Source organism: Ornithorhynchus anatinus, chromosome 2, assembly GCF_004115215.2.
Source record: "Ornithorhynchus anatinus isolate Pmale09 chromosome 2, mOrnAna1.pri.v4, whole genome shotgun sequence".
NCBI lineage: Eukaryota > Metazoa > Chordata > Mammalia > Monotremata > Ornithorhynchidae > Ornithorhynchus > Ornithorhynchus anatinus.
Window position 1 is genome coordinate 109,483,669 of NC_041729.1, and position 24,037 is coordinate 109,507,705.

The window sequence follows — 24,037 nt, forward strand, 5'->3', positions numbered from 1 at the left end:
TCTACCCAAGTGCATAGAACAGTGCTTAACACATAGTAAGTGCTTAACAAATACCATTATTATTATTATTATTATAATGGAGTTAATAGACGTGATCCTTGCCTTCATGCAGCTTGCTATTTTAACTGAAAAAAGAATATCTTTCTATATATACATTTTCACTGCTTCGAACTGTAAACTATGGCCATATCCACAAAGTGAGTTGCTCAGACCCTTTTCTCTTCCTAGCAGGTAAAGAAGACATGACAGGCTCACAATCTTAGTTACTTGGAAACAAGTGTTTACTGTCCTAAACCAATATATAGCCACATCATTAATGATTTAGTTGCAAGAAAAGCCACTGGATCTCAAGTATCTGTAAATTGAACAACAATGGTCAAATGCTCAATAAATGTGCCAAGAGCCATCTCCTTATCTCCTCAATTATCTGTTTTCTACCTTTCTGAAGCATCATTATGGATTCATCCGCTATCTAAACAATGTCATCTTATTAATTCATTCAATTGTATTTATTGAGCTCTTACTTTGTGCAGAGCACTGACTAAGCATTTGGGAGAGTGCAATATAACAACAAACTGACACATTCCCTGCCCAGAGTGAGCTTACAGTCAGGAAGGGGAGACAGATATAAATATAAATAAATTAATTACAGATATGTACAAAAGTGCAGTGGGGCTGGGAGGGGGGATGAATAAAGGGAGCACATCAGGGTGATACAGAAAGGAGAGGGAGAAGAGGAAAGTGGGGTTTCATCAGGGAAGGCCTCTTGGAGGAGATGTGCCTTCAATAAAGGTTTGAAAGGTGGGGAAAGTAATTGTCAGATTTGAGGAGGGAGGGCATTCTAGGACAGAGGCAGGATGTGACTGAGGGGCTGGCAGTGAGATAGACATGACTGTGGTATAGTGAGAAGGTTGGAGAAATGTGTGGGTTGGGTTGTAATAGGAGAGTAGCGAGGTGAGGTGGGAGGGGGCAAGGTGATTGAGTGCTTTAAAGCTAATAGTGAGGAGTTTTTGTTTTGAGTCAGCAGCGGATGGACAGCTACTGGAGTTTCTGTAGGAGTAGGGAAACATGTCCTGAATATTTTTTAGAAAAGTGATCTGGGCAGCAGAGTCAAGTGTGGACTAGAGTTAGGAGAGACTGGAGACTGGGAGGACTGCAAGGAGGCTGGTATAGTAATCAAGATGGAATAAAATGTGACTGTATTTACAGTGACAAATGTGACAAATGTGACAAAGTTTGCAGTTTGGATGGAGAGGAAAAGGTGGATTTTAGTGATGATGTGAAGGTGGGACAAAGAGGATTTAGTGATGGATTGATATGTGGTTTTAATGAGAGAGAGGAGTCAAAGATAATTCCAAGGTTACGGGCTTGTGAGACAGGAAGGGTGGTGGTGCCATCTACTGTGATGGGAAAGTCAGAGGGAGGACAGGGTTTGGGTAGGAAGGTAAGGAGTTTTGTTTTGGTCATGTTAAGTTTGAGGTGTTGGGCAGACAACAAATTAGAGATGTCTTGAAAGCAAGAGGAAATGTAAGAGGGAGAGAGGTCAGGGCTGGAGTTGTAGATTTAGGTGTCATCTGCATAGAGGTGGTAGTTGAAGCCATGGGAGCGAATCATTTCTCCAAGGGAGTGGGTGTAGGTGGAGAATAGAAGGGGATCCAGAACCGAACACTGAGGGCCTTCCTCAGTTAAAGGGTGGGAGGCAGAGGAAGAGCCCATGAAAGACATTGAGAATGAGTAGCCAGAAAGATAAGAGGAGAACCAGGAGAGAAGAGGGTCAGTGAAGACAAGTTTGGATAATGTTTCCAGGAGAAGGGGGTGGTCATCAGCATCAAAGGCAGCTAAGAGATCTAGAAGGATTTGGATGGAGTAGAAGCCCTTTAAGAGGCTAGTTTCTGTGGTGTGAAGGGGACAAAAGCCAGATTAGAGAGGATCAAGGAGATAATTGGAGGAGAGGAATTTCAGGCAGCAGGTGTAAACAGCTTCCTCAAGGAGTCTAGAGAGGAACAGTACTAGGGAGATGGTGTGATAACTGGAGGGAGCTGGGGGGTCAAGGGAGGGTTTTTTATAGGATAGGAGAGACATGGGCATGTTTAAAAGCAGTGGAGAAGAAGTCACTGGAGAATGAATAGGTGAAAATAGCTGTTAGGAGGGAACAGAGCGGGCAAGTGTTTTGATAAAGTGCGAAGGAATGGGGTCAGATGCTCAGGTGAAGGGGGTGGATTTTGAGAGAAGGCAGGAGATCTCCTCTAGAAATACTGCTGGGAAAGATGGGAGAGTTGAAGAAGGGCAGGAGTGAGGAGGGAATGGAGAGAGGAAGTGGAGATTTTAGAGATATTATGCCTGGTAATATCAATTTTTTTAAGAAAGTAGGTGGCCAGGCCACTGGGGCAAGGGATGGGGGAAGTCAGGGGATGGGAAGCTTGAGAAGAGAGTTAAAAGTTTGGAAGAACTGGTGAGAGCAATGGGCAGGGGTGTCCTTTTATCCTTTTATCCTTTTTATCCTTTTATTCCTTTTATCTTGAAGCAGCATGGCCTAGTGGAAAGAGCACAAGCCTGGGAGTCAGAGGACCTGAAGCCTAATCCCGACTCTGCTGCTGTCTCCTTTGGGGTCTTGGCCAAGTCACTTAACTTTTCTGTGCCTCAATTTCTTCATCTGTAAAATGGGAATTAAATCCTACTCCCTCCTACTTAAACTGTGGGCCTGATGTGGGACAGGGACTGTGTCCAACTTGAACATTTTTTATCTAACCCAGTGTTCAGTATAGTGCTTGAGTGCATGGTACATAGTAAGCACTTAACAAGTATCATAATCATTATCTTGGTTCAACAGTAGATTGTGAAAGGTGGGGATCCAATTATTGCAACATTACAAATATCATAATTGGGTCAGCCTCTAGCTCAGACTAGTTTATTGACTAGACTAGCTTAAAGAAAGATTATCTCCAACAGTGGTCCAAAAGTATATTTGGAGGAACGAGGTGAACCATATGAATCTTCTTCATATGTGTTCATTCAGTCATATTTATTTAGCTCTTACTGTGTGCACAACACTGTAGTAAGCACTTGGGAGAGTACAAAATAACAGTGAAGACACATTCCCTCCCCATTACGAGCTCATCTTAACTGGTTGTGCCTTCTAAAATCCCTACCTTTTCCTTCTATTAATCGACCATGGATATACCTAAAACCTTTTTGAATCTATGAATATTTTCAAGCCAAACAATTTCCTATGGCAAAAAAAAAAATCTGTGTTCTTCCTATTCAGCTGTGTGATCTGCTCCAACTTTCCTTTCATGATATAACTCAGCAACCACAAGGTGGCTTGGAGACTACCTAGACAAGTCAAAATGTAGTTTCTAGAGAATGAAGGCATCAGCAGTCCAATAATCAGTGAAGTTTATTGGATAATTAATGTGTGTAGAGTACTGTACGAAGTGCGTGGGAGAGTGCACTGCAAATAAAGTTGGTCGACATAAAGGCCTGCAAGAATCAGTATCTTCCATTACCTCTCAGAATCAGTTGAGCAGACACAAGTGAACAGCAAATAGGCAACTCTCTCTCGTGTCTTCTACCCATCAGATAGATATACGGAGGGTGTTATTTGCCAATGCCACTAGGCCTGTTTCTGTAATTACGCAGAGATCAGTGATTAACTAATCGCAAAGCTAGTGATACTCTGTCAGTACTTCAAGCAATTTATCATCCAATAAAAGGATAACTAGAAAATGCTGCACATTCCATAAAGCTGACCAAAGGAGCCCATGGCCTGCCTAAATGCTGGAATCTGAAAATCAAAGAAATGAATTCAGTGCTCTACAGACCACTCCTGAGGAATTTCTCCAGATGCATACACATGAACAAGTCATCGCTGTATATTTAGGATGTCTTCAACCTACCTACAGATAGGGAGAGAGTCTTGAGGAACTGGAGACAATAATAATAATACTAATTATGGTATTTAGGAGCTTACTATGTGCCAGGCACTGTACTAACTGCTGGCAAGGATACAAACAAATAGGGTTGGACACAGTCCCTGTCCCACAGAGGACTCAGAGTTTTCATCCCCATTTTATATATGAGGTAGCTGAGACACAGAGAAGCTAAGTGGATTGCCTAAGTCCAACCAGCAGACAAGTGGCAGAGCTGGGACTAGAACCCATGACCTCCTGACACCTAGTCCCATGCTCTAGCCATTATGCCATGCTGCCCTTCTAATAATTATGGTATTAGTTGAGTGCTTACTGTGTGCCAAGCACTGTACTAACTGCTGGGGTGAATACAGGCAAATTACTTCTTTCTGATCTCCCATCCTCCTGTCTCTCCCCTCTCTAGTCTATACTTCACTCCACTGCCCAGTTTATCTTTCTACAGAAATACTCTGGGCATGCCACTCCCCTCCTCAAAAACCCCCAGGTTGCCAATCAACCTTCGCATGAAGCAAAAACTCCTCACTCTTGACTTCAAAGCTCTCCATCACCTTGCCCCCTCCTACCTCACCTCCCTTCTCTCCTTCTACACCCCACCCCGTAAACTCCACTCCTCTGATGCTAACCTCCTCACTGTGCCTCATTCTCGGCTGTCCTGCCGTCGATCCCTGGCCCACATCCTACCACTTACCTGGAATGCCCTCCCTCCTCACATCTGCCAAATTAGCTCTCTTTCCCTCTTCAAAGCCCTACTAAGAGCTCACCTCCTCCAGGAGGTCTTCCCAGACTGAGCCATTCCTTTCCCTCTGCCCCTCTTCCCCTCCCCATTCCCCCCCTCCCTCCCTCTGCTCTACCCCGTTCCCCTCCCCGCAGCACTTGTGCATGTTGGTATATATTATTTATTACTCTATTTTACTGATGATGTGTATATATCTATGATTCTCTTTATCTTGATGATATTGATGCCTACTTGTTTTGTTTTGCTGTCTGTCTCCCCCTTTTAGACTGTGAGCCCGTTGTTGGGCAGGGATTGTCTCTATCAGTTGCCAAATTGTACATTCCAAGCACTTAGTACAGTGCTCTGCACACAGTAAGTGCTCAATAAATACGATTGAAAGAATGAATTAATGAATGAATGAAATTGGCTTTGTTATTGTCCCTGTCCCGCATGGGACTCACAGTCTTAATCTCCATTTTACAGATGAGGGAACTGAGACACAGAAAAGTGAAGTGGCTTACCCAAGGCCACACAGCAGACAAGTGGTAGAGTTGGGATAACATCTTTGCAAACTCTAAAATCTGAAATAAGGCTGGCAGTGCTGATCTTGGTGCTTTTTGGTGCTTTCCTCATAATGCACACAACATGTTGGACTCAATTTAAGGTTGATGACTGGCACACTCAATCATTGGAAGAGGGAAAGTTCTATGTAACTTTTTCTAAAAACTGTCGCATTTGTTAAGTGCTTACTATGTACCAAACACCACACTAAGACATGGGGCAAATTCAGTACAATCACATCTTAGTCCCTGACACACCTAGGCCTTCCAGTGTAAGGGGGAGGGAGAACAGGTATCAACCCCATTCTACAGAGCAAAAAAACTGAGGCCCAGAGAAGTTAAGTGATTTGCCCAAGGGCTTCTAGCAGGCAAGTGTCAGAGCTGAGATTAGACCCAGGATCCCTGACTATGGGATCCTGGTCCTTCCACTGGGCTATGTTGGTTTTCGTCCTAAAATAAGGCCTAAATAACAGCATGGACTTCATCCCATCCTCTAAGGAAGACAGTTCTGAAATCAGAGCCTTGAACGTGGCCTCTGGTTACCAGCCTATGGACAAAAATCTTCAAGCAGAAAGGAGGGGCCACTTTTACATCAGTTCTGGCTGTTTCTCTTGCTCTACAAGACGTATGATCCCTGGGGTTTATTGGAGAATTTCACCTGCTTATTCCTAATAGTTTACCTATCAAATCTGTCAGGTCCTTCTGAGAGAGGAAAAAAAAAATAGCTTGTCTTCTTAGCAAGCCAAGAAAAACACAATTCAAAAAATTAGCTTCTATATTTATAATATCCAGTCAGTTTCTTCTCATTCCCCCAAGGCAGATGGATTTGGCTTCTCCCTCTTCCTCCTCCCACTCAGCACCCTGAAGTCTTTTCTTGGGAAGCCTTTCTCCCAGGATCATCGGTGAAAGTCAGAAATAATTAGCCAAACTACCTTAAGCCTGGTAAAGAAGATGCATCTTTTGTTCTTAACTCCCACTCCAAACAATGCAACTCTTCTCCAAGTTCCTTCTCTGTGCTATAGGTCTAAAAATACGAGGAAGCAGTTAGTTACGCATACACAGCTCATAATAATGTCATAATTGAACTATCTATAAAAGGCATTATGCAAAGGAACATTGAACAAATGCAGCTGAACACTCTTCGACTGGAATCTTTTCTTTCTCCCAATTAAATGTCATTATGAGAGATTTTACTCTATTTCATACGTAATCAGGACTTGTAAAGTCTCAATATAAACAACATTTTTATTTGATCAGAGTTCATTATGAGAAGCAACTACTGTATAGAAAATGTCTGAAATTACACCCTGGACTAGAAGTCTGAATTGACTAAATAGAAGGGGGGAAAATGGCTTCCTTTGCAACCAAGCATACCTTTGCAATCTGGTGCATTTCCTTATGTGGCCTTGTTCGGGCTTATAACCATTGGAATCAATTTCTTTTAAAAACACGTTTTTCAGAAACTTATTACGCACTTTAGAGATATATTATATACCTTCAGCAGCAAAAGAAGAAAAATTACAGGTGCAAAAGCAACCCATTTTTCTAACGGCTGAAAATGATGCTGTGGTACCAGTCACAGGGGAACAGTAAAAATTACACTCCGACAACAACAGGGCAGAAGCCCACAAAGCCACAGCCGAGCAAGTGGCATGGCCAGGCAGTGCTCTAATAAATCAAGATAATTCTCTGCCTGCCTTGAACTTAGACCTGACTACAATTCACTGGTACAGCAGGAAAAAAAAAAGTCTGTTAGTGGAATTCAGCTTTACTGGGGGGACGTGATTAGTCACTGGCCAGATTGAACCTCGATTGCATCTAAATGGTCCACTTTATGAACCATTTATCTTCTGCTCAGACCATTTTCATTACACCAAAAACTGATGCTGAGCTACCAGCTGTAAGATACAGCCTGGTGAAAATTAATAACCCTTTTTTTTCCCCTTTCTGCAGGACTCCTGCATATGTGAGCAGGAGCATTTATCCCCTGTTTTGTTGCTATTTGCATCCCAGCATCCCTGGCAGTCTTTCAATTTTCTCAAGTCTCTTAGCCTTTGCCCCCTGTTTCGCTTTTGCAACACAAACAATCCATCCTGTGCATTTAAAATTCTCTTAGCGCCCTGACATCAGGATATAGCCTTAGAGCAGGGAGCAGTTTACACAGAAAGGGCTCTTATTAATTCCTCTGTCCTGCTTTCTTGCTAAAATATAGGGATCTGGAGATTACTGCTGGGTCCCTTAAAGACCATTTAGAGCAGTGCAATTTAAAAACGGAGACCTTTATTAATACCTGCTTAGGCTACTGACTGTGGGGAGGGCAAAGGAGGTCTGGCTGTGATGGAAGATAGTCTCTTAGTGAAACGGAGTCACATGACTGATAATTCATGAGCAGCCTATTGAGCCTTCTGAAGCTGCTGAGATATATGCTGATATGATTACAATAACATACAATGAAATTATGGAGTATTAATGGTGCTTAACCGCTGTCAGGAATTAAGCAGAATTAACATGAGTCTTTTTTCTGAGCAGACATAGTTTTGATAGGGCTGATTAAGGATTTGGCTATCTAAGGAAGCTCATTATAGTATTAATTAGGATACAATGAGCACCAAACTGTGTTGTTTTGGCAGATTTCTGCACGGTGCCACGCATTTGGTGAGTAGCTTAAACTCATCACATCAGCCCTGAAGTTGTTGGAACCAATGCCACTTCTCTTTTATGCCACCAATGCTGTCGGGTTATTTTTAATGTTCTATATCTGGGTAACCATTTATTTTCATACCCACATTCAAAACATGAGACAGGTTCATCATTAGGGTAATTAACCTTCTAATCAAAATATGCCATTCCTTCTATATTTTATGGGATTGTTTTGAACTCCTTCAAAATGATTTATATTTTCAAAAGTACAGATTTCCTCCAAGACTGTGGCAGAATGTAGCATTTAAGCCTGGACCACCTCTCCTCAGTCATTTTTTCCTTCTGGTGACCAGATAAACAATAATCTATCAGATAAGCATTTGTTGAAAAACATCAAGAAACATAATGCTCTCATTAACTACACAGGGGAACACTGGCTCATGAGGGCACAGATAAAGGTATCCTAACAGAAGAACTTAGCTTCTCCAGCAAGATGTTGGTTTGGGCTGTTTCACCCAAGCCAGAAAAACTTTTCAGACAAAATGATTCACTAATGTGTAACGAGAAGTTGAGATGGTCTACTGAAGACCACCTCACTCCCACCTTTGTTCTTGTCTCTTCATTGGCCAGCTGGGCCTGGGAAGCTGCCTACCTCACAGCTGTCCACTGCCAAGGGACATATGTAACTAAGCAAGTTATGGCCTGCAGACTGCTGGAAGGATTTAGCCAAACTCCGTTCCCCAAGGGGCATTCAACCCCGATGGTTGCAGTTGTCTGAGACTCTCTGAAAGGAGGCTTTTTACACTGCAATGAGGGTAATTGCCCCTTGAAAGCCCTTTACTCCATCATCCCTGTGGAAATCCCTTGATCTGGTGGAGGTTCCGAGGAACCAATGACTTTTCCCGATTTATGGACTAAACGTCATTCAAAGTGTTCCAGCTGCTGAGGTTGGAAATCCAGGGTAATATAAGTGGGCAAATGAAAGTATCAATTCATGATTAGTTTCACATGAAGAGCACTACCTAATTTCATTTAAATGTGGATTTTATTAAGCGCTTACTATGTGCCAGATGCTGTACTAAGCACTGGGGAGGATGCAAGCAAATGGGGTTGGACACAGTCCATGTCCCACATGGGGCGCATAGTCTCAATTCCCATTATACAGATGAGACAACTGAGGCACAGAGAAGTGAAGTGACTTGCTCAAGACCTGACACAAGATAAGGGGCGGAGTTGGTATTAAAACACGTGACCTCCTGACTCTTAGGTCCATGCTCTATCCACTATGCCATGCTCTGTCCTCCAGTCTGTTGGAAGATATCAAAATGAAGTCTGAGATAGACTGCTTGACCAAATTACATGAACTACTGCTCTTTTGGTAGTCACAACCTCATATCGAAACCAAGAGTATTTTTTCTTAAATGCTTGAATATTTTTCCTTAAAAACAAGCTGTTAATGTATGGGAAATCCTAAAAGAAATCAGTCAATCAATCAGTGATATTTATTGAGCACTTAATGTGTGCAGAGCACTGTACTAAACATTTGGGAGCATTCAGTATAACAGAGTTGGTAGTCACGATCCCTGTCCTCAAGGAACTTACAATCTAGAGGGGGAGAAAGACATTAAAATAGATTACAGATATGTACATAAGTGCTGTGGGACTAAAGGTGGGATGAATATCAAGGGCTTAAAAGATACAGACTCAAGAGTATAGACAGTGCAGAAGGGAGATAGAGTAGGGGAAATGAAGGCTTAGGCAGAGAAGGCTTCTTGGAGGAGATATGATTTTAATAAGACTTTGAAGGTGAGGACAGTGGTGGTCTGCTGTATATGGAAGGGAGGGAGTTCCAGGCCAGAGAGAGGATATGGGCACTGGGTCGACAGGGAGATAGATGAAATCAAGGTACAGTGAGTAGGTTGACATTAGAAGCATGAAGTATGCAGGATGAGTTTAATAGAAAAAGGCAAAGTAGGAGGGTGAGAGCTGATTGAGTGCTTTAAAGCTTGTGGAAAGGAGTTTTTATTTGATGTGGGATGGATGGGCAACCACTGGAGTAATGTCTACACTTAATATTCAGAGATTACCTTTTAGGGGATTTTCTATCTACAGTATTAAAATCATGTGCCTATTAGAATTTATATTTCCAGAATGAGCAAGAACTCTTTTCTGGTAATGAGTAATTTGAAAAAAAAAACCATGCCTTATTTTATACCACAGAAACTTTCAGTAAACTCTGACCTTTTCTGTAAATCCATCTAACCCACTAAATCATTGGATGAAGGGGCAGCTCATTAAAACTGGATCTTAGTGGGAAGAGCTTGGAGAAAGAATTTGGAGACTCAATTGATATGACATCCCATTCCCTTTGTCATTTCCATCATCTGATGGGTGTTCTCACTAACTAACCTTAATCAGCCCTGACTACTTCATTCCTATGCAACTCTGAGTTTTTACCACATGAAGTTCCCACATGTGCATGCAGTACATATTGCTACAATACAAAGCCACTGAACTTCCTATTATTTTGGTTTTTCTGACCATCCACCACTCTCTCCTCCTTTAGTTGTTGCTGTTCTTGTCTTATGCTTTTGAGTTGTGTACAACCCATAGTGACGCCATGGACTCATCTCTCCCCAAATGCCCCACTTTCATCTGCAGTCATTCTGGTAGTGTTTCCATAGAGTTTTCTTGGTAAAAATATGAAAGCAGTTTATCATTGCCTCCGGAAGGAGTAAACAAATCTCTGCCCTTGACTCTCTCATGATGCTGCTGCCCAGCACAGGTGAGTTTTGACTTGTAGCAGATGGCCTTCCACTCACTAGGCTCTGGCCAAGCTAGGAATGAAATGGGTATGCCTCTGCTTGACCCTCCTTCCTGTAGTCGAGACTGGTAGGGTACTGGAAACACACCAGGTGTGACTCTGAGAGGTCCACCTTCAATACCCTCTTAAAATCACATCTTCTCCAAGAGGCCTTCCCAGATTCAGCCTTTTATTCTCCCTATCTAGTGTCAACTATGGCCTTGACTGTGTGCCCCTTAAACATTTTGACACTACTAATAGTAAAGATAATGATGATGATGATAATGATGATGATTATATTTGTTTAGCACTTAGGCTTGTGTGAAACACTATACTAAGTGCTAGAGAAGAGACAATATATGGGGCTCACAGTATAAGTAGGAGGGAGAAAAGGTAATGAATCCCCATTTTTCAGATGAGGTAATTGAGGCCCAGAGAAGTTAAATGATGATGATGTTGATGATGATGATGATGATGGTATTTGTTAAGCACTTACTATGTGCCAGGCATTGTACTAAGTCCTGGGGAGTTGAAAGCAAATCTATATGGACACAGTCCCTGCCCCACATAGGGCTCACAGTCTCAATCCCCATTTTACAGATGAAGTGAGAAGGGGATTAGAAACCAGGTCCTCTGACTGGGCCTGTGCTCTTTCCACTAGGCCACGTTGTACAGTATTTATGTAAATACCTTTATATTCAACTATTTCCCACATGCCTAATCTATTTTGGTATCTACCTTCCCCTGTAGCCTATAAACTCCTTTTGGGCATGGATCATGAATACCAACTCTATTGTTTTGTACTACCCCAAGTGCTTAGTCCAGAGCCCTGCACACAGTAAACACTCTTTAAATGGCATTGACTGACTGATTGATATGATAACTTCTGCCTCAGAGCAAAGTTAAAAGGATCTAAATAATGCCCAAAACATTACCTCACAAACTAAAGGAGAATGTAATATATTTTCTTTACTGTATAGGGTCCATCCTTTTTATGTTTACAATTGCAGTTGTCTTTCCTTAGGGATCACACCAGCATTTACTTCAAATCAATGCTTAAAATTAAATGGTAATCCTCAAGAGAAAGGCAATTCTTCTCTAAAATACCCTTCGATTGGAATACTTTCTTTCATGTTTCTGCTTCATACTCAAAAGGGGGTTTGAAATTAATTAAAAGATATCCTTTATCTAATCTTTAGATAATTAACTTCAAAGATTTTCTTCAAAATGTTATAATAACTTTATCTTTTATGTGTAAATTCACCACCATTCCTAACTGGACAACACTAATTCAGTCAGCTAGCCAGGAGACAAGGACATTTTTGGGGCTTTGAAATAATGCTTGCTGTTAGCAAAAGAGAAATCTATTTGTTTTTGCAGTAAACTCCTCATCCTGTTCATGCCTTTAATGATGATGTCTCCAAGCTTATGAGAAGCTATAATAAAGCCACTAAGTGACCAGCTGTCCTCCATGTCAGCACTGGAGTCAAAGGAGAGTGTATTATGAGGCAGTAGGTTTAAATTGCAGCATGAGAGATTTGGAATAGATAGAAGAAAGACTCTTCGAGCCACGAAAACCTGGAGACGGTTTGAGGAGGTTCTTCAGGCAGCGTACCATCTTTCGCTTTGTGATGAAATTTGTCAGACTTCTTTTCCCTTTACATCCCAGCCCAGTCTCCATGCCCTGCTTTCCTGTTCACTATGTAAGCACTTCCCTCTCTTGCCTCATCCACCCTTCCGTCACTACTCTCCTGGACAGTCTCACACTCCTTCTAAGTTTTCGTCTTCTGATCTGTGCCATTTGGGAGTCCCAAATCGGTAGGGATGGGGCTAGGAGGAATGAAGTGTGTGGTGACCTCCACCCTGTCCATTCCCATCCTGTCTCCATGATTCCAAGGAGGTCCTGGCTTCATGTACGGTTAGGGCCTGCACGACTGGGAAGGGACATGGCTTTGTCCTGGCAGTGAAAAGGTGGGCAAAATGCAAGGCTTAGTGGATAGAGCAAGGGCCTGGGAGTCAGAAGGACCTGGGTTCTAATCCTGGTTCTGTCACCTACCAGATCTGTGACCCTGGGAAAGATCTATCAGTGACTCAGTTAGCTCATCTCTAAAGTAGGAATTAAGACAGTGAGCCCCATGTGAGACAGGGACTCTGTCAAACCTGATTTGATCTACCCCAAAGCTTAGTACTGTGCCTGGCACATATTAAATGCTTAACAAATAACATTATTATTATTAGTAGTAATAATAATTGGAAAAGGACTGTGTGGCAGGTGCTCTACGGAGGTGGGACACTAGCAATAGAGGGATAGAAATTTCAAAGAGCTGTGGTGAGGGGAAGCACATAAGATTGGAGTTGGAGAGGGTGAGGATACTTTTGTGATCACTCTATGGCCTAATGGAAAAATCCTGGACCTGGGAGTCAGGAAACCTGGTTTCCAATCTTGGCTCTGCAACTTGCCTGTTGTGTGACCTTGTGCAAGTTACTTAATATATCTATACCTCAGTTTCCTTTTCTGTAAATTGGGGTTTAAATACATGTTCTCCCTCTCCTGAGACTTTTTTTTAATTCTTGCTACATCCCAAGCACTGTACTGAGAGCTGGGATAGATACAAGATAATCAGGATGGGCACAGTCCCTGTCCCACATAGGGCTCAAAGTCTTAAACCACTGAAACATGTAGGTCCCACCTTCACAACATAACTAAAATCCACCCTTTTTTCTCCATCCAAACTGCTACCATGTTAATAAAGTCACTCATCCTCTCCTGCCTGGATTACTGCATCAGTCTCCTTGCTGACCTCCCAGCCTCCTGTCTCTCCCCACTTTAGTCCATTCTTCACTCTGTTGCCTGGATCATTTTTCTACAAAAAACATTCAGGACATATCACCCTGTTCTTCAAAAAACTCCAGTGGTTGCCCTTCCACCTCCACATTAAACAAAAACTCCTCACCATTGTCTTTAAAGCACTCCTCCACCTTGCCCTCTCCTACCTCACCTCGCTTCTCTCCTACAACTCAACATACACATCACTCCTTTAGTACTAACCTTCTCACTGTGCCTCAGTATCACCTATCTCGCTGCCTACCCCTAGCCCACATTCTGCCTCTGGCCTGGAACATCCTCCCTCCTCAAATCTTACTGGCAATTACTCTCTTCAAAGCTTTATAGAAGGCACATCTCCTCTAATAGACCTTCCCAGACTAAGCCTCCCCTTGCTTCATCTTCCACTCCCTTCTGCATCACCCTGACTTGCTCCCTTTGCTGTTTCCCCTTCCCATCTCCACAGCACTTATGTACATATCTATAATTTATTTATTTATTTTGATGTCTGTCTCCCTCTCTAGTCTGTGAAGTCGTGTGAGAAGGGAATGTGTTTATATATTGTTGTACTGTACTCTTCCAAACGCTTAGTTCAGTGCTCTGCACACACTAAGTGCTCAATAAATATGATTGAATGAATGCACAAATGAATGAATTTTATAGATGTGGATACTGAGGCACAGAAAAGTTAAGTGACTTGCCCAAGGTCACACAGCAAGTAATTGGCAGAGCCTGGATGAGAACCCAGGTCCTCCGACTCCCAGGCCCATGCTCTTTCCACTAAATCACACTGGTTCTCCAAGCCCTGGTTATATTTACTCCATCAATGGTGATATTTTTTATTTTGAATTTTAACTGTCTCTGATTGCTAGTCATTATCATTATTTTATATGTCTGCCTTCCTCAATTTAGGATGTGACCCAGGGACAATGTCTTACTATCTTATTACCTCAAAACTTAGTACTGGGCTTGGCATACTATCATATTTTTGTCCCTCACTCTTTGGGTGTGCACATGGGTGACAGACTAACATATAATCCACAGAACCAGTCACACTGCCTTTACAGACTGATGGTTGTGCTGTTGTGTTTGTTATTGACAATGCCTGATGGTGTTAACAATTTTATCTCCTTGCCTCATGATCCCTATGAGGTTTCTGTTCAAATAGAGCCCATCCATTCTTGATGCATGCTGATCCAGCTATGGAAATTGGCTCCCAGTTTCTAGTCGAGGTGCAGCATAGTCTGAGGATTTTTTCTATTATATCTTTAAAATGCTTCCTTTGTTCTAGCTTTTGTTTTTCCAGTTTCAACTAACTATATAGCTGCTGCTTGGGTCTGATATAGTCATCTTGATTCTATTTATTGCTATTGTTCTTGTCTGTCCATCTCCCCCGATTAGACTGTAAGCCCGTCAAAGGGCAGGGACTGTCTCTATCTGTTACCGATTTGTACATTCCAAGCTATTAGTACAGTGCTCTGCACATAGTAAGCGCTCAGTAAATACTATTGAATGAATCATTCTCCTTACATGCTCTACCAGCTCAGTTGTATTAGAGGTAAGTATAGCTTCAGTGCTACACTATGAATTCCTTCCAGAACTTCATTGGTTGTGACCTGGTCTTTGATGCTGAGTGTCACTGACATATCTCCTCAACGAGAGTCCCAGGCTCACAAATTGGCACATAGTAAGTATTGGTAACACTGTTAATCAACATTAGCAATAGTGATAATAATAATAATAATAATAGCAACAATAGTAAGACATCTGTAGCAAACCTATAGTAAGTACTTTATAAGTGTTAATAATGATCATGATGATGACAGTATGATTTAGTGCTCAGTAAATGACAAAATATGACAACTGTTTTGGTTAGTGGGTTTTGCTTGAAGGCTGCAACATATGACTTCTTCATTTTTTTAAATCTGTGAGCCAACAATAATCATAATAACGATAATAAGAATAATAATGATATTTGTGAAGTATTTACTTTGTGGCAAGCACTTTAATTAAACCTTAGTATAGATACAAGGTAATCAGGTTAGACTTAGTCCATTTGCTACATGGGTAGAAGGAGAGAGAACAGGATTGGATCCCCTTTTTACAGAAGAGGTAACTGAGGTACAGAGAAATTATGTGACTTGCCCGAGATCACACAGAAGACTAGTGGAAGACTCAGAATTAGATCCGGGACTATAACTTACAGTCCAATGGCCTATGAGCTTGAGTCTCTCTTGCCCTGATTGAGGGGACTGGATGGTCAGAAGCTTGAAAAGAGATGCTTCATAAGTTTGCTCGGCCTCTCTCAAGGGGCTGGATTCAAGTGGTCCTTCAGGTTTCACTCAGTTTCATCTGAACACTCACTTTAGACAGAGTTCTGGACTATTCATAAAACCAGATGGATGTAGGTGAAGCCAAGCAGACTCCAAATCAGGTTGTTGTCAAGGTGTCTCAGGCAGAGGCAGAGGCTGGAGGCGAATAATAGTTTTGCCACTTATAGAGTTGCCACTGGGTGATACTAGTCTATAAGTTCCCCCAGAAGAGTAAACATATCTTCTTCTGTTCTATGTTCCCAAGGGCCTAGTATTATGCTCTGTACCTAATAGGCTCTTAGGTTCGGGGCTCTGCACGTCATGGACATCTAGTACGGTTCCCTGCGCACAGAATATGCTCATTTCAGTGCCTTGCACTCTGTAGGAGTAGTAGGAGTATGAGTTCCACACCTCTTTTTTTTAACTGAAGGGAGAGAATGTTTCTGAGATAGGGAAACATATTCTCAGTTAACCACTCTTCCGAATTCTTCGTGATCATTGTCACCAATTTGTCACCAAATTGCCAGTACCTCTAGCTCTGCCTGAGAATCACTGGTCCAATCTGCATCTACTCTAATACTGTTATTGACCACATGAGTATATCCACTGTGTGCCTACTCTTACCTCACAATAGGTAAGCCTGAATGTTTAGACTTAATACAGTGCCAAGTGCTTAGTACAGTAAGTGCTCACTAAATACTGTTGATGGGAAAACCACTTATTCATTCATTCATTCATTCATTCAATAGTATTTATTGAGCGCTTACTATGTGCAGAGCACTGTACTAAGCGCTTGGGATGAACAAGTCGGCAACAGTTAGAGACTGTCCCTGCCATTTGACGGGCTTACAGTCTAATCGGGGGAGATGGACAGACAAGAACAAGAACAAGAACACTTATCTCACAGGTCCCAAGTGACTTAATACTTGAGCTTCCAACAAGCTGTGAGATTAAACCACTTCCTCCAGGTTAGGGGGAAGACTCAGATTTAATTGCTTCCATTTCCTGTACTTATAGACATTGTAGTTCACTTTCAGGCCTGATACCATTTATACCTGTTGACCAAATTTTTCAAGCAGCTTATAAAAGCAATATGATGTAGTGCTCAGTAAATACCACGACTACTGCTTCTACTAATATCAATATTACTGCACCAGTACTGCTGAGGGTGTGGAGATTTGCTTGCCCCCTCTTTCTGTAAACTTACTGTGGGCAGGGAATGCAGCTGTTATATTCTTGTCTGGTACTCTCCCACATGCTTAGTATAGGGATTGGTTGATTGATGTTGACTGATTTTGGATTCAGTGCCCTTCTCCATAGAACTGAGAAGGAAATACATCTTTATCTGATGTAGATTAGGAGTTCTTGAGGACAGAAAACATGTGTTTACTTCTTTGTCCTCTCCAAGCACTTAATATAGTGCTCTGCACTAAGTAGGTGCTCAGTAAATATTATTAACAATGACTGTGGTATTTCTTAAGAGCTTACTCAGTGGCTGACAGTGTACTAAGCACTTGGGTAGATTCAAGTTAATCAGGTCAGACAAAAGCCCTATGAGATTCACAGTCTTAGTAGGAGGGGAAATATGGTAATTCATCCTCATTTTACACATGAGGAAACTGAGGCACAGAAGTTAAGTGACTTGCCCAAGTCCACACAGTAGGCAATTGGCAGAGACAGGATTAGCATTCAGGTCCTCTGACTCTCAGTCCTGGGCTCCTTCCACTGGTCACTCTTCTCCTGGATTGATTAATTGCAGAATTAATTGCTGAATCAATCAGCAGAAAGAGGAGGGGGTTGGGAGCCAGAAAACTTGGGTTTTAATTGCCCTTGTCACTCTGCCAGCTAAATGTCCTTGGGAAATTCACTTGACCCTCCTGAACCTCAGTTTTCCTGAATGCAAACTGAGGATCACAATGTCTGCTGCTTCGTATCTCATAGGACTGTTTTCATGTGAAATGAGATAAGAATATAACAGTGGATTGGAAAAAATAAAGTTCTTAAAAAATTCAAGGTTTCATTAAATAGGCAGGACTATGTATCAAACTACAAACCACAGGGATGAGGTTTCACTCCCGATTTTATTTATACATGATGATATATTTTGATGATGAAGAAGGTGATGTTGGAGTCTCCCATTGAGAATGGCAGATGGGCTTTGGTCCTGAGACTTTAGGAGTGAGAACTTGTGTGAAGAAATTGATTATAGTGTTTGCAGCACCACTGGCATTCATTCTCTTGTCCCTGCTTATCATTGTCCTGTTAGTGTGCAGAGTGCAGTGAGCTAGAGGAGTCAAAGTGTTTGTAAAGTTATTTTTTTCCCCGCAGGTCCCATTTATAGTTGAAGAGGCTACAGTATTATGCCAATGCTGAGCCCAAGTCCCACACCCTAATTGGTGGTTGTCCGGGCATTTGCTATGGTCTTCACCACCCACACGAACCCATCAATCCATCCATCCATCAATCAATCAATCAATCAATCAGTAACATTACAAGTACTTACTGCATGCATTTGGGAGATAAAATAGAATTGATATGCTTGAAACCTGTCCTCAAAATGCCAGACATATAAATAAATTACAGATAGGAAGAAGCAATAGAGTATAAATTATGTGCATAAGTGTTTTGGATGTTGTGCTTACCTAAATGCTTAGATAACGTGGAAGGATTGAAGTGGCGATTAAGGAATATAAAGTGGGGCGTTAGAGATTAACTGGGGTTAGCCTCCTGAGGAGACATGATTTCATAAGAGCTCTGAAGATAGGGAAAGCCATGGTCTGTGAAGGAGAAGGGAGTTCCAGGGAGGGAAGAGACTGGTTGTAGAAGAGACGAGAGGGAGGCATGGTTTGTAGCTTAGTTTGACACATCTATTTATCAGGCTTCCTGCTGGACTTGTTGCACCTGGTGGGACAGCTTAGATGGTCCTTCGGTTAAAACTTTACCACTGATAGCAAATCCCCAGTGGGCATCACCCTGCTTGTAGAATGGGGATTACAACCCAGGTAATTCCCAGAACCCTACTCATCCAATTGGTTAAGTGCAAAGAGCATGGGACCAAGAGAAAGCTAATCCAGGTTCTAGTTCTAGCACTGCAAATGGCCTGCTATGTGTACTTGGGCAAGTCAAGTGTGAGTCCCAAATGGGACAGGGACGGCTTCCAATCTGATAAATTTATATCTACTCCAGTAATCAGAGCAGTGAAAAAAACCCAAAACCCTTTGAAGCCATTTGCTAAACTGGAACACCTCCTGTCTGTGAAGTTGGATTTGCTTTATTAGTACTCTGGGCTTCAGTTTCCTCACCTGTGGCTAGGAAATCTGCCTCCTTACCATCTAGACTCTAGATTCTAGATTCTGATCTCCATTTAGGTCATAGATTGTATTTGATCTTAACTCAGCACTTGGCTTTCAAGATGTTCTGTGGTCACTCCTTTATAGATAAGTTTTTACCATACACCTGTTGAGCTATGGGCAGGATACTAAGAAATGGAAGTTTATCTTTCTTAGAATTGTTGGCCTTCTTTGTGAGTTAGTTTCTCAGAGCAGCCAAACACTGAAGGAGCAGGGGTGGCATCAATTTCTGAGAGGAATGCTGAGATGTTTCCATGGTTTATAGGTAGAAAACTTGATACTCACTCCATAGTGGTCAAAGCAGGATGTTTGTTTACATTTGAGCCTGGCTTTTGTAGTGTAATAGGGATGCTGGTGGCAAAATAAGGGGAGATAAATTCTTCTTGTTGGGGTTAATTAAGTGGTTCTTAAGCAGGGCACTGCAGATGTACAAGATCATGCCCTTTGTACAGACTTTCATCAAAAGACAGCTATAAACAGATGACTATAGTAGAATGATAGGATCTTTGTGTTTATTAATAAGAGCAAGATAAGGCACTAAAGACCATTTCATCAGTAAGAGGACAAAACATGAATGAGATCAACCATTTCAAGAAAGTAGAACCACAATTTTCTGATTCTTCCTAAAAAAGGATAAGATGATAAGATTTTTATAGCAGATTAGCTCTAAGCTAAATGTACTACTATGATCATTTATGATAGAAAGTAACTGCAGTGATAACGTTTATCTAATGGATCAACAAATCCCTTGCAATTTAAAAACCAAGATTTTTCCATGTCATACTAGAAACTCTTGTGCCATTTCTTCAGTATTTGTATTGAATTAATGGCACCTGCCTCACATAAATAAATACATTTTAAAAAGATTGTTCTTTTATATTTATTTAGTGTTTTGTATTTATACAAGTTAAAACTCTCAACTTGTCAAACATCTTGTTTCCCTAAGATGAATATTTAAATGTCTGTGTCCCCCCTAGTCTGTAAACTCCCTGTGGAAAGGGATTGTGTCTGCCAACTCTACTGAACTGGACCCTCCCAAGTGTTTAGTATAGTGTTCTGCACACATTAAGAATTCAATAAGTATCACTGATTGATTGATAAAGAAACCATACTGCCTCAAAAAGGTGTTTTTTTATGTATCCTTTTCATTTAATGCTATTTTTTAAGCACTTGCTTACTTGCCAGGCTCAGTACTTAGAGTTGGGGTAGATACAGGATTTTCAGCTTGGACACAATCCATGTCCCACATGGAGCGCTCAGTCAATCCCCATTTCACAGATGAGGTAATCAAGGCACAGAGAAGTTAAGTGACTTGCCTAAGGTCATAGAGCAGACAAGTGGGAGAGCCAGGATTAAATTGAACTCAGGTCCTCTGACTCCCAGGCCCAAGCTCTTTTTGCTAGGCCACGCTGTTTCAATTACTGACAGTTTTTTATGTCCTTCTAAACATTGATTATTCTTGATATATAAAAAATAGAGATGAAAATTGGATGTAAACCCTAGGTTGTAATTCAGTTAAAATAGAAATATCTAGACTTCAACATAACCAGCCATGCACAATACTTCTTGCAATCCCATTTTCCAACTCGCTCTAGTTGCTGCTTGGTGACCTCGCTAATTGCATTTGTGATCTTGAAGTCTAGAAATTATACTGTAATGGTGCAAGCACCTTATTCTTTTTTTTCTGGATACCATTTCTAGATGGTTTCTTTCATAGATATATCAAAAAATGATCAATGTTTAAAAGTGCATAACTGCTTTATACAAAGAGTTTATAAACTGGTAAGTAGGATCAGAATAGATGTCTCAGCTTCATTTCAGGAACAGTTGGATTTCTCATTTTGAGTTGTCCCATAAAGCTTTTAAATATGTAAATCAAAAACTATATTAATGATTGAGCAAAATAATCACACAGGTTTCTCTAAAATGATTAAGAAGAAGAATCAAAAGTAATCTGACACAGAGGTGCGTGTGTCTATGTGTGTGTTTGTGTGTGTTGTCTCTGGGTGTGCTTTTTCCAAAGCAGACTACTCTTCCCATCTTATGACTCCAGCATGAGTGAATGATGGAATATTTGACTGATTTAATTTATGGTGTTCTGTGTGACAGCCTATTTCAGAGTGCTTGAGTTTTTACAGTCTCTGGTACTAGTACCTGCTGCTGAAACAAGAGATTACTCTCCTCAGACAGAATGTAATTTAATGGTACAACTGTGTAGTCAGCCACCTCCTACTGTATTTTACACCTATGCTCGTCAATTTTTGATAGATTGGCCTCAGCATTGCCTGCAGAGTGAAGAACTATGTATCCTGCTCAAAGCCTTAAAGGACATATCAAAGATGGAAAAAAAAGATAAAGGACCTAGTAAACTCACCAGAGTTTCAGGTTTTCTTATATTTTTATAGAAATTACTCCAAGGTCTGGATAGAACATGTAATTTGGGAAAATCTTAGCTTTAGCCTGTTGAAACTCAACAGACGTCAAGAGGCAAAACTCTTCATTAGGAAAATCTAATGGCTAATGCTTTAGAACTGGGGGCCTCAGGGTGGTTTTGGTGCAAGTGGCAAATCAAAGAGTGGCTGAGAGCATGGGGAGTTTGTGGGAGACAGAGGAATGAGAAAAATATTGGTCAACAAAAAGCCCTTTGGATGACCTCTCAGCCCTTTTGACCTCTCAGCTGCCTTTGACACTGTCGACCATGCCCTTCTCCTCCACACCTTATCTCACTTTGGCTTCACGGACTCCATTCTCTCCTGGTTCTCCTCTTATCTCTCTGTCTGGTCATTCTCGGTCTCCTTCGCAGGCTCCTCCTCCCCCTCCCATCCTCTAACTGTTGGAGTTCCTCAAGGGTCAGTACTTGGCCCTCTTCTGTTCTCCATTTACACTCATTCCCTCGGTGAACTCATCCGCTCTCACGGCTTCAACTATCATCTCTATGCAGATGACACACAGATCTACATCTCTGCCCCTGTCCTCTCCCCCTCCCTTCAGGCTCGTATCTCCTCCTGCTTCCAGGACGTCTCTACCTAGATTTCTGCCCGCCACCTAAAACTCAACATGACCAAAACTGAGCTCCTCATCTTCCCTCCCGAGCCCGGTCCTCTCCCAGACTTCCCTATCACCGTGGATGGTACGACCATCCTTCCCATTTCTCAGACCCGCAACCTCAGTGTCATCTTTGATTCGGCTCTCTCATTCACCCCACACATCCGATCCATTACCAAAACCTGCCGGTCTCACCTTTATAATATCGCCAAGATCCGCCCTTTCCTCTCCACCCAAATGGCTACCTTACTGCTACGGGCTCTCATAATATCCCAGCTAGACTACTGTGTCAGCCTTCTCTCTGACCTCCCTTCCTCCTCTCTCTCCCCGCTCCAGTCTATTCTTCACTCTGCTGCCCGGCTCATCTTCCTGCAGAAACGCTCTGGGCATGTCACCACCCTTCTTAAAAACCTCCAGTGGTTGCCTATCAACCTCTGCACAAAACAAAAACTTCTCACTCTAGGCTTCAAGGCTCTCCATCACCTTGTTCCCTCCTACCTCTCCTCCCTTCTCTCTTTCTACTGCCCACCCCAAATGCTCTGCTCCTCTGCCGCCCACCTCCTCACCGTCCCCCGTTCTCGCCTATCCCGCCGCCAACCCCTGGGCCACGTTCTCCCGTGGTCCTGGAACGCCCTACCTCCTCACCTCTGCCAAACTAATTCTCTTCTCCTCTTCAAAACCCTACTTAAAGCTCACCTCCTCCAAGAGGTCTTCCCAGACTGAGCTCCCCTTTTCCCTCTGCTCCTTCTACCCCCCCTTCACCTCTTCGCAGCTAAACCCTCTTCTCCCCCCTTTCCCTCTGCTCCTCCCCCTCTCCCATCCCATCCCCTCAGCACAGTATTCTTCCGCTCAACTGTATCCAACTTCATTACTCTATTTATTTTGTTAATGAGATGTACATCACTTAGAGAAGCAGTGTGGCTCAGTGGAAAGAGCATGGGCTTTGGAGTCAGAGGTCATGGGTTCAAATCCCAGCTCTGCCACTTGTCAGCTGTGTGACTGTGGGCAAGTCACTTAACTTCTCTGTGCCTCAGTTCCCTCATCTGTAAAATGGGGATTAAGACTGTGAGCCCCACATGGGACAACCTGATTCCACTGTGTCTACCCCAGTGCTTAGAACAGTGCTCTGCACATAGTAAGCGCTTCACAAATACCAACATTATTTATTTGCTATTGTCTTAATGAGATATTCATTCCCTAGATTCTATTTATTGTTATTGTTCTTGTCTGACCGTCTCCCCCGATTAGACTGTAAGCCCGTCAAAGGGCAGGGAATGTCTCTGTTACTGATTTGTAAATTCCAAGTGCTTAGTATAGTGCTCTGCACATAGTAAGCGCTCAATAAATACTATTGAATGAATGAATGAATGATGCTGGGATTTACTATCAAATGCAAAGGATTTGGGGAATCTCAACTAGGTTTAGTGGGACTAGTTATATAAGATTATGCACAAAACATTACTAGATCAGACTCATGGCATATCTATCTTAGTAGCCTGTCTTTGACAGGGGCTTCAGGATGCTCATAGGGACTATAAAATGGTTGCTTTCCAGTCTGACCAATCTCCAGTTAGTCTACAACTAAAAAAGCCCAGAACTCTAATAAGTCTGTGAGAAGCAAATTAGGCCAGTTAATTGATACTATTTTGGTCCTTTTAATTGGCTAATGGGGGAAGGGCATAAAAGGTTGGAGGAGAAAGAGGGAGGGAGAGTGAAGATATGGTCAAGCAGGATAAAGGCAATAATCCCTCAAGTTCCTCAATACTCATCTGGAAAACACTGATGATGGTCTGGGTTGTGGAAGGCACCTTCTTCCAAAGAATATTTAACTCAATAAACTGATTAATTGCATTTATTGA

At 42.0% G+C, this 24,037-nt stretch overlaps 1 long non-coding RNA gene across 1 annotated transcript in view; it reads right to left on the reverse strand.

Moving 5' to 3' along the window:
* Window positions 1-24,037, reverse strand: part of LOC114809095 — a 62,774-nt gene that overhangs the window by 26,442 nt on the left and 12,295 nt on the right. Inside the window, exon 2 of the long non-coding RNA XR_003756855.1 lies at window positions 6,137-6,228. This is a non-coding gene — a long non-coding RNA (uncharacterized LOC114809095). The remainder of the gene's footprint in view (window positions 1-6,136; window positions 6,229-24,037) is intronic.